This window comes from Apteryx rowi, unplaced genomic scaffold (assembly GCF_003343035.1).
Source record: "Apteryx rowi isolate R43461 unplaced genomic scaffold, aptRow1 scaffold_311, whole genome shotgun sequence".
Taxonomy (NCBI): domain Eukaryota; kingdom Metazoa; phylum Chordata; class Aves; order Apterygiformes; family Apterygidae; genus Apteryx; species Apteryx rowi.
The window spans coordinates 195,824-214,785 of record NW_020449542.1 but is presented as its reverse complement, the minus strand read 5'-3'; positions in this window follow the sequence as shown (position 1 = coordinate 214,785).

Here is an 18,962-nt window from a genome sequence, read left to right as displayed (position 1 = left end):
ATGCCAAAATGAGGGAGAATAACTCTTTACTGTCAATTTTGGCATATCTTTAAATCTCCATCCAATCTTCTAGCTAAATGTATTACAAARTATTTCTAGTGTTCAGGACAATCAAAAAGTATTATATCTGAAGGGAAAATATGTGGTAGGACATTCCAGTATTATATCATCACTCTGAAATCATGGTTATGACCCTGTCACCAAACTTGGGGGCCAGTCGGTCCAGCAACGCCTGTTGCTCTACATTCTAGCATTGACCTGTTGAACATATTCTGCCATGTATGACTAACTGTAAGACTCATGAAACATTTGGGGGCTGGTAAGCTTAAAGTTACATATTAGCTAGCTAAATTAGTAATAAACTTGAATATGTGAGTAGATAACTACTTGCATATAGGAAAGCATCACACAATGGCTAACAGGCAAACTAAGTTTTACAAATGTTAAAAATCCCCTGTTCCTATTCAATATCTCCAACATAAAGCAGAAAAAGGCATTGTAGCCATTTTGCTAACAAAAAAATTAAATGGCCATATAAACTCTGCTTTACGTGTAATATTTTGCTGCTTTTGACACTGAAGCTAGGACATTCAAGTGAGTCCCTCACTGTGCAGCTAGCACGTTAGATACTTGCTCTGTGCAAACCGGTGCAAGTTCAGGTAAGACCACTGAGATGGTTGGGGCTGGAGCACATGCCCTGTGAGGAGAGGCTGGAGGCAGAGATGGCCTTGGGGGCACCTGACAGCAGCCCCCAGCGCCTATGGGGAGGTCATCAAGGAGACAGAGCCAGGATCTTCGCAGTGGTGCATGGCAGGAGGACAAGGGAAAATGGGCATAAGCTGAAACAAGAGAGGTTCRGACTAGATACCAGCAGAAGCTTTTCCCCATGAGGACAGTCGGGCAGAGGTTACCCAAGGGGTTGTGCAATCTCCATCCTCAGAGGGTCTCAAGACCCCACTGGATCAAGGCCTGAGCAACCTGGTTTGATCTCAGAGCTGACCCTGCGGTGTGCAGGAGGTTGGACTGGAGACCCCTGAGGTCCCTCCCCACCTGAATTATCCTGCGATCATTCTGTTATCCTACGCTGAATGTAACCAGCTGTGCTCAACGGCCCTTCTGCACATGGCTGTTCTGGCTGGGGAGCCGAAGGGGAAATCCAAACCCTGCCAGCCTGGTGGAAGGCTTTGGGTCTGCCGTCATTGCTCCAGTCAAGCAGTTGTGTCTTCACAGCATCCTCAGTAGGGTCTGCATCTGCGGAGCGCTAGGAGAGGGACACCTAGTGACCTACACGCCCTTGCTTGGCTTGTCAACTACCCTGTCAGATTGCTTTGGGATGAGCTGTGCAAAAGCAGCCCAGAAACCACCTCCAAATGCAAAGAGCGTCAGGGAAAGACAGGGATGAAATGTCTGGAGAGAAAGGAATTTCCAAAACCAATTTCCAGATAGGTATGAAACCAGGGGCATGACATGCGTGAGTCCCCAGTGATGGTGCCAGGTGCCACTGAAAGGGAATAAAAAATAATTGAAGCAGCAGTTGAAGCAGATGGAGGACGAGGAGCTGCCAGAGGTGGTGAGATCCAGCAGCTCTGAAGACTCTCACTGGAGACTCAACCTTCCCTCTCCGCTTTCATGTTTTCCCTGTGTGAGGACCTACACAGCACTTCGCTGAGAGGAAGGTCAGAGAAACGAGTCCAGCTGGTGGTAACTGGACTTACAGCGTGGCATCTCCCCCTTCAGTCCGCTCCCAGCTGCTCATGCGTGCGCTCTCCCTGTCGGCACGCTCTGTCTGATCTAGTAGTTCTCRTTCTGCTGATTTAGTGGTTCACCTGAGCACCCCTAGCCTGTCTCTGCAACATGCTCCCAGGATGGGGGGAAAAAACTCAGCCAAACACTATTGTAAAAAAAAAGAGTTCATTTCTTACCTAGCTTAATTCACAGGACCAGGAAAGGGCAGTAACTCCTGGCACGGGGCAGTGAGACTATTGGGGGCAGCAATCACTGCACTCAAATCCCCAGCAGCCGGGTTAACTTGTTTGATCATGAAACTGGGGACATGCTCTCACTGTGCRGCGTTTTAAACTGTCTGGATGGCCTGGTCAGAAGCCTGTGGGGGTTGCCACGCTTTCCGCTGCCTTCTGCCATCCCCAAAAGGACTTTCCCACCTCCTCTCCGGACTGCACTACAGTTCCAATTCTTAAGCTTTTTGGACCAAAAAGCAACCCTACTCACCTACTCACCCTGCTCCCTAGTCATCGCATTTTTACCTGAACACTGCTATAAAGCTAAATGTCACTGTTTGATGTGACCCTGTAGACCAGCTGTAACCCACTTCCCATGGCCAACATATCAACTTATTAGAACATTATTGGGTTTATAATTTTGAAATATATTGATTTAGACAAAGAGTTGCAAAACTCTTCCTGACTTGGGCTATAAATTAGTTTTGCAGAAATGTTTTATAAATCATATCAGCTGGGAAATTTAAATTTGAAACAGATGATACACCATGGCAAAGTGTCTTATGGGGAAGAATACTGCAGTGACAGGAGGTAAGAGTTTCTTCCATTTCCAAATCCGAGGGCTCCTAAATAAGAACATGTCACCATTCCTACATAGGCCCTTTCTTAGCATGGGAACATATTTTTGGTTTTTAAAGGAAAGCTCTACCTACAGTTGTTTGGCTTTATTGCCACAGGGTCTGTGCTGATAGATGCTGTATGCATGGCAAGAGTTTGCTCTGCCTCTTAAGTCTCTCCATCGAAGACATTCTTCCTGCAGCAGAGACTCTCCTTGGGAAGTGGGGTCTGGTACATGGGTTGGCATCCCTGGAAAAAGGGATTTCTTGTTTGCTGCTGGTGACTACCACCATTCCAGGCCTGGTGGTTATCTATAAATAAAACAAAACTAACATATAACTGGATGTTCTGCAGCACTACCTTTTTCTTCAAATGAAGTGTAAGGGTGACAGAGTAATTATGAGTAACATAGCTGCATCTCAGTGTCCAGTCATGTTCAAGACTGTGTTATTCTTGCTTGCTTACAAATAAGTAATAAGAGAATTATAATCTCAGTTTTTTTCCAGACTGAGAAATCAGGACAAAACAGGAGAGAGAGAGGAAAAAAAGAGTAATTCTGCATTCTAATTCTCTTTATATGTGGAAAATCTCCCCTGATATATTTGTGAGGGATGTCTTTTACAGTTACTATAGTCACATTATATTTTTAAATATATATTTGCAAAATTTGCATCTCATTAACAGTCATGTGTGATAAAATTCACAAGGAAAAGCATTACATCAGCTCTTCAGTTTGCATATGAAATCTCTGAAACCCAAGGCAAATACTGGCTACTGGAGACAGGGAAATGCTGAYATCCGTGGTGGAGTTGCTGGAGACAACAGACGTGGACCTGGCTGTATGTCAGAAAAATCATTTTCTGTAGCCTTAACACCAATCAGGTGACTGCAGCTGGGAAAGAAGATTCACACATCAGCTATGTATGATTTGCCTTTTCATACAAGCTTTTTCAGTAGAAATCTTTATTTGAATCCCTTTCTATCATTATTTCAGTCTCAGAATATCTGGCAGGAGCATGGAGCAATGTTCTGCACTTAAGAGACAAGACGAAGCACTGTGAAAAGTGTAAGTGAAATGATCAAGAAGGCTAATGATTGCTACATCTACAGTACTTTCTCTGCTTGCTTGGTTTCTGTCTCCCTTTAGTGACAACAGTGATGGGAGTTCAAAATGTGGCCACTGGATCAGAAAAATTTTCACACAGCTCTGCTGGAAGGGAAGGGAAATTAAGGTCAACAAGAAAGGAATGCCACCGTGTGTGATCAGAAATCATGTCTGCAGATTCCCATATCCTGGAACTGTATGATGTATTGATGAATTAAATAGAATAATACTAGAACACTGCAACACAGTGCCCCATCTAAGTGATCAACATAGAAATTTTAATGCCTTAAGAATACAAAGTTAGAAAGAACTAAAGGAACTAACGGGAAGATCAGTCTAGGAAAAGCATGATGGAAAAACTTTAGGTTTGGACTGCAGCACAACTTTAGAAGGACCAATTGTCATCAACAGAAGAAATCTCTAAGCAACTCAAAGTTCATTTAGATTAAACAGCAGTTCATTCTTCACTGSGTCATCAGTGTTGCACAGTGTCTTCCTTCTAAGTTCCCAGGAGACTTAACATTCGAGACAAGGTGTTGCCCTCTGAAGCTGGAGGAAGAGAAATGTCACAGGACACCTGGCTAGTTATCCCTGTTACCTCTTCAAGAGCAAGAGTTATGTTTTTAATATGAGTAGAACAAGTTCACAAACCCAGATGTTCCCTGGGAAACCAATAGAGTCTGGCTTGATTAACAGGTGTTGTCACCTTCTTGCACTGGCACACACTGGTCTTGGGGGAAAAGCTCTCATTGCTATGTAGGTAACTTCATAAGCATGTCCATAAAGTGATCACGGGCTCCACATCCAGCCTCTTCTCTCCTGGTGGCTATATTCTGCTTGTGAGGGGGATGGATATTATGTGATTTCAGTGATTTTTCAGCCTCTATCCTTTCTTAACACAGAAGCTAACAATATCCAAATGAACAGCCTAAAATTGCAGGAAAGAGCTATAAGGCTGCATGATTAAGCTAAGCAGGAAAACTACAGTGGCTGTATGACAAAAAGCAATCAAGCACATATTTACTAGGCAGATGTTCCCTTAGAAAAGGGTTGCTCAGGAAAGTGTTTTATTTCTCCAAGTGGATGTTGGGGTGCCATAGCCTCATGCCAGGAGCCGAGCTGCATCCAACCTCCCTCTGGGGCCTCCSTCCCAGGCTTTGCTGGCTTAGGAAAGTCTCTGTACTTGCCAGAGGAAAATGGTGTGGGAGAGACGAAGTTTATCACACACTGGGGAATTGGATGTCTTTTCCCCATACATGTGGGAAAGGGGTCTCTGAGGGTCTCCAGGTAGCTCCTCAGTCCCTGGCGTGAGGCAGCCCACCAAACCCCTGGCCCTCATGCTTTCCTGGTCCCTGTAAAAACTGATGTGTCAGCCAGAACACCATCCCCCAAATAAGCCTAACAGATCTTTCCTCAAATACTGATTCCTTTAGCTGTCAAGCCCAAACCACCTCCATTCAGGAGTTGCACAGCCACTCTTCTGTATCAGATGCGACAACTCTGGCCCATCCTGGTGGACCCTGGGTTCATGTTTCTGCCCTCCAGGAGTGGGGCTGATGCCAGCAGGTCTCCTCCGAAGCCCCAGAGCTGCCCTGTCTGGGCTGTAGCGGCTTAGGCAGGTTTTCCTTTCTTGTCRGAGGATTTCTGTGACCCTCCATCACAAAACTCTCCTGCTTCAGGCCACTGACAGATATTCCCCAGTGGGCCTGCTACAGATTTTTTTTTTCCAAGCTGAGCTGGCTTAGTGGGGCAGCATCTATCATCCCCCAGTACCCCCCTGTAAAGAGGAAATAGTAACCCTCAGTTGTCTTTTTTAGTAATTACCCTGCTTGACAGGGGGAAAGAAAAGAAATGACCTGCCCTACTTTGGGGCCCTGCCCAGGAACAGGTGAAGACATTTCTGCATCCACTTTCACCATTGCTAGCAGCCTTCCCTGCTCTTTTGTGGGCCTTAATTTGCTCCCGATCCCCAGAGACTATAGGTTGGCTAAGCTGAATCCACTCCAACCAAGGTGATGGCATCTGGAAAAAAAAAGCCCAATGCCGTACACAAGATGTATAGCAATTCCCCCAGATTATGGAGCTAAATACCTTTATTTCTTCTTTGATTCACTTAATCATGGGTAGGATTCACCTCTAACTATTCAAGATTACGCATCTAGTCTAAGGTAGCTGTCTTGGCTGCCTCTGCAGTCAATATAGAAATGAGTCTTTCTAGGGCAGAGTTGTCCCATGAGAGACATATATCTGGAAATACCACTGTCTCCCCTTTGCTTGTTGGAGAGCCTAGGTAAATAGGATGGACTAGCTGCACAGCATTTTAGGCAGCTAAAGCTGAATAAGCCATGTTCTGCCCTTCTCACAGGGAGCTAGATCGTGGGGATAAAAGAGATGTTACCTGAGGACTGACGTTTTATATGTCTGTACTCTAAGTTAGGGCTGCCTGTTGTAGCCGGTCCATTATAAAGTGAATTTCAGTTCCCTGGTCCAGGCATCCCCTGCTTTTGATCAGCTGCTCTGAGCTTTACCATTAAGTATCCTTGGACTTAGAAGTGATCTCTTCAGAAGGCATAGCTCTGTTGGGAGGGAGGAGAAGAATGTACAAAACTCCCAGGAAAATGGCTATTGCTGCTCCCTGTCGTGTTCTGAGAAAATCAGGAGCCTAGACAGTCTCAGGGGGAATGTAGGCATATAGAAACTTGAATATCAGGTAGACTCCTGTATATTCCTGAGACGTGAAAACAGGAACACCACACACTTTTGATATGTGCATATAGGAAAGTCAAATAGGATCAAAACTAGACAGAACTGACTATTTTCCCACCAGAGAAAAGTTTGTTCTGGTTTCCAGAAGGYAGGCACTCTGAAATTCAGATTTTTTTCTTTATTTTGTTGCTAATATAAAGCATCAGAATAGAAATCATAGAAAAAGAAATCAGAGTGTGGAAATGCATCTTCTGGCTATATTTTAGGAATAATTTCCTTTAGGATGTAATTTTTAGGTTTGAACCAAAACTTGTAGAAAGGTGAGGAAAGCCTTCAAGGCTTCTGTATCAAACCCATAAACTCTAGAGTAATTTCCCATTTTAAAGATAATTTACCAATACCTACCAGTCCAGCTATTCAATATGTGAATATTGGGACAGTCTTCATAATAGAGTACCTTCCTTCACTGTTATATCCCATTTGGAAACTTGCCACAAGAGAGCATTCTAYGGCGGTATCATTTAAGAAAAATCTTACAGACACTTAACAGCAAAACCTTTAAGCCCTAGATTTTTCAAACACACCATTCTTATGCAGATAATTTATAACAGGAGAATTGAGCCCAGGAACTTTGCATCACACACATTTTGTCATGTTGGACCATTTCACAGGACCATTTCACACTAAATGAATGCTTCCTGAAATTATCTGAGTCTGTTGGAACTTTAATATTTTTTTTATATACAAATGTAAATTCTAGCAAATTGAATATAAACCAAAACACTAACAAATGAACTGTTTTCTCTAGTTTTTATATTCCTAGCTAATCAGATTCAGTGGCATCAACAATCGAAGCTCCAAAGGAATGGAATAGTAAGACTGGGAAAGCTATAGAGTTGATTAAATCAAAAAAATATTGAGCATGGCAGGGCTGGGGGTATAGTGATCTCCTTAGAGCATCCTGATTCTCTGCTCTGACCATAGGAGTCAGTATTTGCAGTGCAATGATGTGACTCTAACATGTCTCCTCCCAGGCTGCTGCAAGGAACTCACAAATCCTCTGATGACTGTGTATGGCTTGATATGCCCTGCTTCTTCAAGCAAAAAGGAATGCAGGGGTTTCTTTGGGGGTTTTCATAGAATATATATATAAAAAAAAAAGAGAGAGAAATTGAAAAATCCCAACATTTTGGTAAAAGGGACCAGGTGTATTTTCTCAGGAAACATAGGAACTGTGATTTTCTTTTCCTTGCCATTATTCTGTGTAAGAGAGCAGTAACTTGTTCCACGTAGACTATCTGCCTGGAAGTAAGGATTCTGTGTAAGGTCTATTCAGAAAAGGATGGTAGTGTTTATCCTTAAGTAAATCGGTTCAGACAGCCAGGGCAGCCTGAGCTCATTGCTCTAATGACTTTGTCTGCCTTGCCTCTACCAAATTTAGACATTTATTTTATGACCTGCATGAGGGCAATGTAATAAAAATGCAATGTAAAGTAAATGCAATAACGTTAAATGAGATTAAGGTATGTAAATTATGAAACACTACAGCAACATATAGGCTGTTACATCAGCATCCTATTTTTATCTCATTGGGATATTTTTTTTTTCTTTTTCTCAAAATAAAACTGAAAGCAACAGCTTGTATTCTGGGCAGTAGCCAGAATATAACTTCTAAACATGCCATCCAACTTGTCACTGGTTCTGTCTTTGCATCTCTCAGTATCTCCTTTTTATTCTAGTATCTTTAACATTGACCTGTAGCTACAGCACACCAAATGTCATATCTGTGCAGCATCTACAGCAAGTTTATTCTGGCAGAAATTATCTCTGACCCTCTCTGTGTGGGAAATGTGATATTCTGCCATGTGACTCCAAATTAATTTCCTAACAAGATGCTGAAAGTATTTCAGCTCTCTCTTTGTATTAACCATGTTCCCTCCAGTTTTCTGTAAAAGCTGAAAGTTAATGTCTATGGGAAACAGCAGTTTAATAACAGCTGAAGTCCTTTTCTTTGACAGATCAGAGGCACCACGCTCCCTCCACTCCAGCTCCTGAGTACTTTCAGCTGGGATCTCAAGTGCCGGCATAATGGAGGAGAAAGAGTAAAGCACTGAGTGTCAGTGCACTTTTGGTGCTTGACCTCATCACTAGTACTGTCAGCAAGTTGCCTTTTGTGTCGGGGGCTTTTGGTGTGTAAACATCTGCACAGGAGGAAGGAGACAACAGCTGGGCACCATTTCCCATCACTGCACACTGGATGGAGTCAAGTCCGCAGCCTGGAGGCTCCATGCAGTGCTGACAGTCCCAGTGTCATCCTGTTCAAGGTCTAGTTCATGTCCAAGTCCACTCCAGAGCACATGCTCTCCAGTTTCTGATGTCTGAAAACAAACTGTCACCTAGAATTGCCTTCCAAAACCAACCACAGATAGATATGTTTCTACTGAAGAATTCTGGGACAGAGATAATAGGAGCTAAATGACCCCCTAGGAATGCAGAAACAGTAAAATGGTGTTATAAAAATGATTGTCTTGGTATTACCAGACTGCAGCAGAAACCCCATGATACACCAGAAGAGAACACTTTTGGCAAGTGGCCTTCTGAGGCAAGACCATGAGCCCCTCTTGCCTCTGTTAGTTGTCCCAGTTTCATAAAGACTCTGCACTTGGCTTTAGCCAAAGGCACTGTACTTCCTTGGCTGCATGCTTTCAAAAACCAAGTCTCACAGCTTAGATGATCCCACAGAATGCAATGGTTCAAAACCTGGRAAGTTTGTTATCGCCATCTGGTGCTTGGGAAACCAGTTAATACAGATAATCTCTCATGATGGACAGAAYGAGTCTGGAGCTGTACAGTGTTTGCCTTGCTCAGATCGTTTCCCCAGTGGCAATTTGTATTTCCCCATCAATCATGCTTCAGTGCTTTCCAGGGTTACAGTGAACCCCTCATCACTAATGGCACCTCCTCAAATTATTCCCCAGTTTGGGGCTTCCCTCTGCAATTACTCTGGCTTATATTTTAGGGACTTAATTGCACATAATTCAGTAGCAAGAAGACTACAGTAGTGCCTGTGGAACTATGTGGGAAGTGTCAATAGCTATTTAGTGAAGCTATAGAATAAAGAGGGGATTTCTAGAGCTGTGGTAAAGAGTGAAATAATGTATGGAATGACTGTTGTTGTGATTAGAAATAGATCATTTTTTCTTCACAGGTTGTTTTCTGCAGGACTCAAAATTWGCCTAGACCACACAGTTTCCTAAATGACACTTGCTGAATTTTAACTATTACTGTATATTTTCTTCTAGGCAAAAGCTTTTGTAGTCTTTTCTTTAAAAATTACTGCCTTTCCAGTGGCTGACACTACCTCTATACACCATAAAGCTTTTCATCTGCAGATGTCAAAGCACTTCATAAAGGAGATGAAAGTCACTGCCCCCATTTTACAGATGGGAAAATGGAGATATGGGGCAATGACAGGACTTTCTCAAGGTTAATGCAAAGGCATTGCCAGCAGAAGTAAGGTTTCACAGCTGTTTGATTAACACTGAGCGTAAAATGAATGCACTGAAATACTGGGGCATCATTTTGGAGAAGAGCAGTATAAATTAAGCTACTGCACTTATTTCGTAAGAAATGCAGTGAGTGCCAACTTTCCCCTGCTGTGTGAGCCCACTCTTGGCAGGAGGTCATTTTTAGAAAAGGTACCCCGGCCAAATAGCACTCCCTCAGAAACACTGGGCTGATACAGGCCGACAGTTTGTAATTCCTAACCTTTCTGACATGAATTCAGAGATACAGAAAAATCGGTCAAGTCAACAGAACAGTTGGATTTGTAAAACTCGAAATGAGCTTTTCTGGCTTGATGTCCTGCACTTTGCAGTTATACCTCAAAACAAACCAGCTGAGCTTGCAGCAGTAAGGACCACGAAGCTGATTACGCTTCCAGGGCCCACTTCACTGTGTCATTCATGCCTATCTCTGAGTGGCATATTGATAACACAGTGTTGTATACTGAAGGGAAAATAGTTGCTTGGTAACTACTCTACATTTTAGCCTTAACCCTTTAGCTCTCTTCTTCAGGGTGTCTATATGCAGTTCATACTTGCAGACAATCGATGAATTAAGGCTTTGACACCAATAGGCAGAATTTTATCTTAGATCTTTAAATCTTTATCTTACATGTAAAAATTTGGGATATTAACCTGAAAAGCACAGCTCCAAAAATTCAGTTGACCACTGCTGGCCAAAAGGCTAGCCAGCTAGCCAAGGTCACAATGACGATACACAGCAGAGGGCTGCAAGGTCAGAGAACGCTCCTGGTGAAAAGCCCAGCTCAGATTCCCTGCAGCCTTCATTCTTGGCCAATAGCTGGAAATAGTTAAACACAATCAAGCTCCCTTTGCATATCATGAAAGATCTTTTGTTATTCTTCTAGTGCAAAATATTTGTAACTCAAGCGTGGATTTATTATACAAGCAAGTTGTTTTTGGTCTGGGGGAGGCAGAATGATCCCAGCTGATCCACTTCACCACTGGCTACTCTGTGGGGGGAGAATGTAGAAAGACTAATGATACAGTTAGTTAGGCAAAAATATGGCCAGAAACACTGTTGTACAGGATTTCGGTGTGACTGGGCTCCTGTTGCAGGCAGATAAGCATCCTGAAGTGAGTGGATTCCAGTGTGTGGGGATATGTCAACACTGTTCGCTGCAGCAGAGTGGAGAGATACCTGAGGGAGCATTAAATGAAATAACTTGGGGACTGGAAGCAGAATAAGTAAGTCAAATCAAGAACTCATCGCTTGATGGAACAGTTGATTTAAGGAAAAAAAAAATCTGAACCACAAAGAAAGCAAAATACTCCCTCAGGRTGCCATGGCTGGGCAGTACTAGCCACCCTGTCAGGAAAACTCCTTTTACTTTTACAGGCAGAGCTCTCTCTCTGTTCTTGGAAGTTGTCCCAGAATCAGGCAAGCTTCTGATGTCTGGATCTCTTCATGAGGCAAGTTTATCTGTCAGATATTTAATTTGCATGGGCCTGCTTCATTTTTCATGACCTACTTTACAGAGTGTAAGCCAAGTACCTTTCAAGTTTAGATCTTTTAAGCCTGTTATCTTTTAAGCTATGTTTTAAGTCTGTCTCAAGAAATCAGAAATGAAACTCTGCTTAAAATTAGGCCAATGGAAAGTTCAGAACAGTTAAGCTAAACCAATATGTAAGTATGTTCACGTGAGGGCTGGTTTTAGAAAAATACTGAGAAGCAGCCGGTTCTAAGTGAAACTGGTCTCGTCTCAGTTTCATAAGTAAATCTCATTTAGGGGTTGATGAACAGATATATGAGTGGAGATTTCTAGAGGCTTTAGGTGGTTCGTCAGCACAAATCAACACTGATTTTCACCAGAACCTGCAGTCCCTCATTACCCTGAAAATTCCTTACTGGGCCTTCACAGTGCCTAATTTTAGGCAACCCATGTAGTCAGTGGGAAAAAATTGCCTAACCTTTGTTAAGTGTTAAATCTACCAAGAAGTAGTCTGGTAATACCAAGACAATCATTTTTATAACACCATTTTACTGCCAATCTACCCTACTGAGTGATCCCTGGAAATCTGGCACAGTACCCCTGCATTTTGGATAGCTGTAGTATTCATGATGTATAGTCACTAGCATCTGACATAGGTAATGATATCTCTGAGAGGCTTTCGGAAGCATAGGTACATCCCACTGACGGCCCCCAAGGTCCTGAGAAGACTGCCTCTGGTGAGATACTCAGATGGTTTGGTTCAGTATTGCCTAGGTGGTCAACCCATTCCACATGCTCCCTGACAGTGTCCGGCGAGATGCCCAGGACCTCAGAGCATGTGGACTGGCTGGTGCCAGGAGACTGGATGACTAAGGAATGTCAGGTGGTTGGGAAGCCAAGCACAATGCTCAAGCAAACATTGAGGGAAGGGGTAGCACCAATAATGGTATCCTACAGGATGGTACAGAAAGCTCAGCGTGTCAGTACTAAGGCAGCACCACTCCCCACACATCATATATGAGAAATATTACCCCAAAAGAGTCTTAATGGTCATTGGATTACCCAGTGTAGATAGAGGCCAGTTATAAGATATATAGAGAGATTTCCATAGAAAATGACACCCAGATTATGACATCATGAGTGACCAGGAGGCTGGTGGTGTTTAGTCACAGTAGTTAAGAATGATTGAGAGTGAAGGTTATGGACTGTCTTTTGGCTATGCTGAGTTGGAACAGATGCTCATCTTTAAAATGATGCATCAGACAGGCTGATGTTTTAGCCTGGGGATTCCAGACTGTGTCTGGAAATGTGTGACAGCTGCACGGAGATGGTAGTTAAGTTTGTAAGAAGTTCCCCAAAAACCCAAGGTTTATAAAGACAAGACAGGGACATTAAGAAAAGGGACCTGGGAAACTCCTACAAAGTCTTTCAGGAGCAATGAGATGACTTCTTCAAAGGATACATGGAAGAATGATTAGAGAAGTAAACAGAGAATAAGGAGAAGACAAAGGTCTTCAAAAAGAAAGGAGGACAAGAATAGCATGGCTAATTGTGTCAGAGGCTCCTGAAGGGCCAAGGAGTGAAAGTGTGAAGCACTGATTCCGAACTTTGGCCAGAAAGAAGTCATTAAAGGCAGTTAGCTGGAAGAATGAGGAGTTACAAAGAGCAGCATAATGAAATGTCATCGCTGGCTGCAACATTTGTAGAGATTAAATGAGTGTCCCAGAGACAGCAGGAGAAGGGAGGGAAGACAGACACACCACAAAAGTGAGCATGAGTGCCTTAGGTGGAAAGGACAGGACAGAAATAGGGCTATGGCTGTGGTGGTTGTCACCTTAATTAGAGGACATTGGGTGTGAGACCAGATCCCCACTGGCAGGGTAAGGGGAGAAGAGCAGGAGACCAGGGAGGAATTGTAAAGGGATGAGACAACAGAGCGTGTGTGAGCAGGAAAGGGAGGCGAAGGAAGCACAGAGGAGGTGTACAGCAAGAGTCAAGGGGAATAGCTTAGATAAGGTTTCTAAAGAAATCTGGTCCATGTGATATTTTCAGCAATTCTCAGGCAGCCAGGAGACAGTGACCTCAGGCAGCCAGGAGACAGTGACCTCTGCCACTGGAAGGACTGAATGGGGCAGGAATGCCCTCAGAGGTGATCCTTAAATTGCTCCCCAGCAACTCACCCAGAATCTCAGTCTAAACCCAGTACTGACTGCTCCTTTCACTCTAGCTGAACAGGAGCTGAATGACTTCTTTTAAATGCACCTTTGTTTTAACCTCTTAACACACGACACAGTGTCAAGTTTTAGGAAAAAACAAACCTGAAGAAGGTTCTCTGCACTGTAGCGAGCAATACTGCCAGTAAAAAAGTACTTGTACAGATATAAAAATGAGGAGCAGCTGTACAGCATGTAGGTCTGGTTAAATTTAGAATTGATGGGTTTAGAAGTCAAGAATGAGAAATAAGCTCTCTTTTTCCAAATATTATATTTAATAATGAATTCTTAAGCACTTGTGTAAATCCCACATCTATATCAACATAGCTCCCACAATCAGTGCTCCAGTTACTGCCTACAAATTCCCTAACTGGGAGATGAGGTAATTTGTACCAACGCACTGGAAGGTGGTCCAATCCTTCTGGAAGGTGGTCCTACCCAACCTTCAGTATCCTCCTTCCTCTTGCTAAGGAGGGTTTTCCTTCATGGTGCTCAGCACGATGATTTAAACATTACCTATTTGTGCTTCACCTTGGGTCTTTCACAAAGGACTGATGCTGAGCACAGAGGCACTGCAGACACCACTGCCAACAAGATACCCATCTCCAGCATATGAAGTTTCTGGGGTCTCCTCCAGGAATGCTATTAATACCAGTGCAGCATCAAGCATATAGACAGAATGAGGTCTTCACACTTTGGCCCTGTCATTCAAAACACTCATCCTGACCTGTGCCACCACATTGCATGTTCTCTGCAAAAGAGCTTCCCTACTTCTGCTGACATTTACCTCAGGCCCATCATGGAGATAGTCCCTGCAAGGCACTGACCAGCCCTCAGCAGGAGGGGCAAGAGGTCTCTCAGCCACAGTGCTGACAGTAGCTGGTCGGGATGGGATTTATACATATCACTGCAGGATGACAAGGAGTAAAGACACTCAGGGGGACCAGCACCACAAGGCAATGCAGTGCCATGCCAGTCAGTGTCTATCTCTTGCTCTCCTTACAGACCTGGGAGACTGCACTTTCCCAATGGCCTCATGACACCCAGAGCCACTACCAAAACAGAAGAGTCCATAAACTCAGTCTCCAAAAGAACCTGCTAGTTCTGTAGGTGAGAGACCAGCTAGCCCTGACCTCAGTAACTGGCTTCCTGAGCTTGCTGAGCTTCCCAGGAACTCTCAGCAGCAAGAGATCTCCTGCCTAGATTTCTTAATGGACTTCTACCTGACCATAGAAATTACAGTCACTAAGAGAAGTCCCCCAGACTCTTTAGTGTACTATCTATCTCAGACCCTGCCAGCAGCATCCTTTCCATTAAAGATGCTATTCCCAATGCTCTTCAGTAAACCCCATCCACCACCCAGTCAAGCTCCAAATATGTGGGAGAATATTGCTGAGTGCTCCCAAGAATCATCAGCACTTTAATTCCTGCCTAAACTCCAGGTAGTCATGACAGACATACAAGAGAGAGTCAGCCAAGCAGAAGACATGCCAAATGCTGCATTCAGTTCAAATTCATGTCAGTTCAATGGGGCCATTAACCTCAGTGCAAATCAGGGTTGTCTGACATTGCAAAGACAAGACTTCCCTGGTTGCCTGGACAGCTCTGCTGAAGCACATACACCTTGGCTAGAGCTCTAATGATAAAACTAGCCTCACAAGCAGTAGCTTTGTAGACTCTGAGAGAGGATAAACTTCCCTTCTTTCTGCTAAGTCCTCTATTCTATAAAGGAATTGAAAGTTACCCTGAGATCTCTAGTTATTTATAAAGCAACTTCCTGCAGGAAACCCTATAAATATCCAAAGAGATAAGTGTACCCTTATTCCCAGGGTGGAAAACTAACAAAAAAGGAAATCACATTTGTCCTGCTGAGGCAGTCTTCTTCTGCCTCCTCTGTCACAAACCCTACCCCATCAGTCCAACACCAAAATTGCCATGGCGGGACCTGACCTCACATCATCATAGCCAGCTATTCAGCCAGACATGAATCACTGTAGCTGACTAGGTGACAACTGGGCATTCGCCCACCACAGGCAGCTAATAAGCCTAACAGCTGGGTACAGGACATTTGGTAGACAATGCAAGAAAACAGACTATGTAGAAGAAGATATTCTTCTAAGTGCAAAGATTCTTGATAGGAACAGCCCCAATTGGTTCAAACCTGACCCGGGCCATGATGCCAAAGATCTGTAACAACTAACAGCACCTCACACAGGTGTATTTCTTGCCTATTTTTTCCAAAATATACTTTTTAGAGCTTTCAGTTTACTCTCTTCGGGATTCAGTTGTGTTTGATCTTTTCTTGGCTACTGAATATTGAAGTTTTTTAAAGGACTACTTCAAATTTACCTCTGAATCAGAAATCTCACTCCTGTCCCAGCACAGTCCTAACTGCATATCTCTCTAAATGCTTGCTGTCACATTGTAACAGTCCTGGGAATCATCCTCTCAAGGAGGAAACTGAGGACAACTTGCTTGATTTTATTCAGCACCAGTGAGACCACACCTGGAATACTGTGTCCAGTTTCGTGTCCCTCAGTTCAAGAGGGATGTGAACAAACTGGAAAGGGTCCAGCAGAGGGCAGTGAGGTTGGCTGGGGACCTAGAGCACAGGAACCCCAAAGGGATATTGTGGGAGATGGGCTTTTTTAGTCTGGTGAAGCAAAGGCTAAGGGCAGCCTACAATTACTTGGAAAGGAGTTACAAGGACAGCAGAGTCCAACTCATCTTGATAGTGGCAGATGGAGTAAAAAGTGGCAAAAGCCACAGGTTGTATCTTGAGAGGTTCAGAGTGGACATTAAGAAAAACATACATGGTAGTGCAGCCTGGGAACAGGTTACCCAGAGCTTGTGGGATCTCCATCCTTGGATGTACTTGAGGTTTGGCCAGACAGAGCCTTGGCTGACTTGAGATAGTGTTAGGGATAGTCCCACTTTGAGCAGGAAGTTGGATTAGAGGTCCCTTTCAACCAGCATTTCTATGATTCTACGATAGGCTTTACCTTCTCTCCTTACACAGGCATTTGTGCAATTCTGACAGATACTGGTTTCTTAAAACATGCAGTCCATGTGTTTCTCTAGTGGAGTCTGAATAAACAATGATCTTCAACTGCAATTACTGTAGGCTGAGTAACCAAAAGGGTGTTTTAGCAATGGCTGGTATCATTTATAACTGAAAGCTATACAGAAATTAATCATGACACCAGAGAAAAATTGATATGACTAACTTATCTAAAGTTGAATTCATGCATTCTGGATCAAATTTACTCTTCACACACTCCCATTCCTTTTACTACTTTTGAGGGCTCTGCTATGAGAAGACCCTTTCTGAATTAGAGAGGTAACTCAGTTAAAGAGATAACTCAAATGTTTCAGAACTAGTGAAACATCTAACCAACTATTCCTCTATACTTGGTTAAAATTTTATTTCAAGGTACATGAATGAGTTAATGCATACATATCCTAGAATAACAACTTGTCTGACAGCTATAATGTCACTTTGCAGTTATGGGGAACACTTCTGCTGTCACTAAAATACCACAGATGTAGCCAATTGAACAAAAATGCTACTGTCTAAACAAACTCTCCAAACAATGGCTAGTTCCTAGCTTCAGAGGTTCAGCAGACCAGCTATGCTCCAGGCAATGCTGAGTTTAGTTTAAAGTGTAATACATTTAGTTGTGCACACTTATATATGAGTTATTGTAAAGTTGCCTAGGGCTAAATTAATTCCTGCTGCAAAACCACTGAAATGGCAGAGATTAATTTGGCCCATTATGTACTAAAGTTGCAGATCTTTCTTTAAAAAAGAACTATTCTTTCTACAATTGATCTTGTTCACTACAGTCATTTAAACACAAAGAAAGTCTTACCTGTGTTACACCAGTGTGATGGAGTTATACTGGATTTACATTGTTGCAACTGAGAGAATTCTTTTAGCCAAAAATAGAGAGCGCTACCCAAATTACGTGCAGATCATTGCACTTCTCCTATACACCACAAAACTTGCCATGCACATTTTAGTGTCATGCATGACTTGCTATAGCAGCTGTGGGGAAAAGGAATTCAGTCACACACAAAAYTTTGTTAAAACATTAGGTCACAGCTTTCGCTGTAACAGATTTTAACACCTAAGCAAATATGTTTAAGCTTCTGYATTATACATGGCTGACAAGCAGTCTATACTCTCTCCACTTTACTCTGCAGCAATGGGAGTACTGTCCTGGCTGGATCATCTACAGAGATGGCAGCTCAGCACTCTAGGTACAAAAAAAAGCTTTGAACTCAAGGATGAGGGAATGAGATCCAAAATAACAAACAAACAGGTGTCCAAAACACAACTGTAGCTGGAATTTTGGTGCCTAAAGGGAAGAGTGCAGAAATCACCCCATCATCACCACCTCCACTTTATTTGGCTTGACCCYACATGATATATTATACCTTACAACTCCCCTTTACGTGTTGCAAAATAACTTTAAAATAATATAAATTAGAAATAAGAACCAAATTCCAAAATAATACTTTTCTTCCAAAATGATGATCTGCATTTTTTTTCTAACGCAAACTGTTTTACTGAAAATTTATCAGACTTTGCTTCATGGAGAATATGTGAAAATATTTTGCAGTTTGCTTTGAAATCTCAGTATTCCTCATGAAATAGAAATTCTGAAAGAATTCTGTTTACCTTAGTTACAACTAACATGTTGCAATGATGAGCTCTTACTTCACAGACCAGGCCACGAGAATTAGAGACAGTCCTCTTGCTGAAAGCGTTTGTCTAAGGCCTATAGTCTTGCTGAAAAGGAAAGATGCTTTTAAGCAGTAAAGGTTGGGAGAGCAGAGCGGGCAGGGGAAGCAGTGGTCAGTGCAGGAAAGGTGACTGTTGGCAATGAGCCTAGAGGTGAGGTACATTCCAGTCCTTGTTAATGATTTGTTCTCTGTTGAGGACTACAGTGAAAATTTAATTATTTGTGATCTTTTTACATCCAAAGCTTTTCTTTTAAAGGCAAAATAATAAAGAAAAATCCAAAATGGCAGTTTACTGGATTCAGCTCTAGACGTTTAGCCCTAAAATATGAACGGAGCTTGCCCCCATTTGCCTTCTCACAACCGGTTCTGTCTTGCGCTTGCTTTCATTCACTTCATCCCAAAATTAAAAGTCAAAATGAAAGAAAACTCATCTAGCAGGTTTTATGCAGTGTGCAAAGGCTTTTCCCAGTTCAAAACGCATTTGTTCAAGCAGACTGCTATTTCTACAGGAATGACCATATTGGTACATGATTTTTTACAGGTTTGAAAGATTTGGTTGGTATTTTAGTTGTTCTCTAAATACATGAGTGATAAAC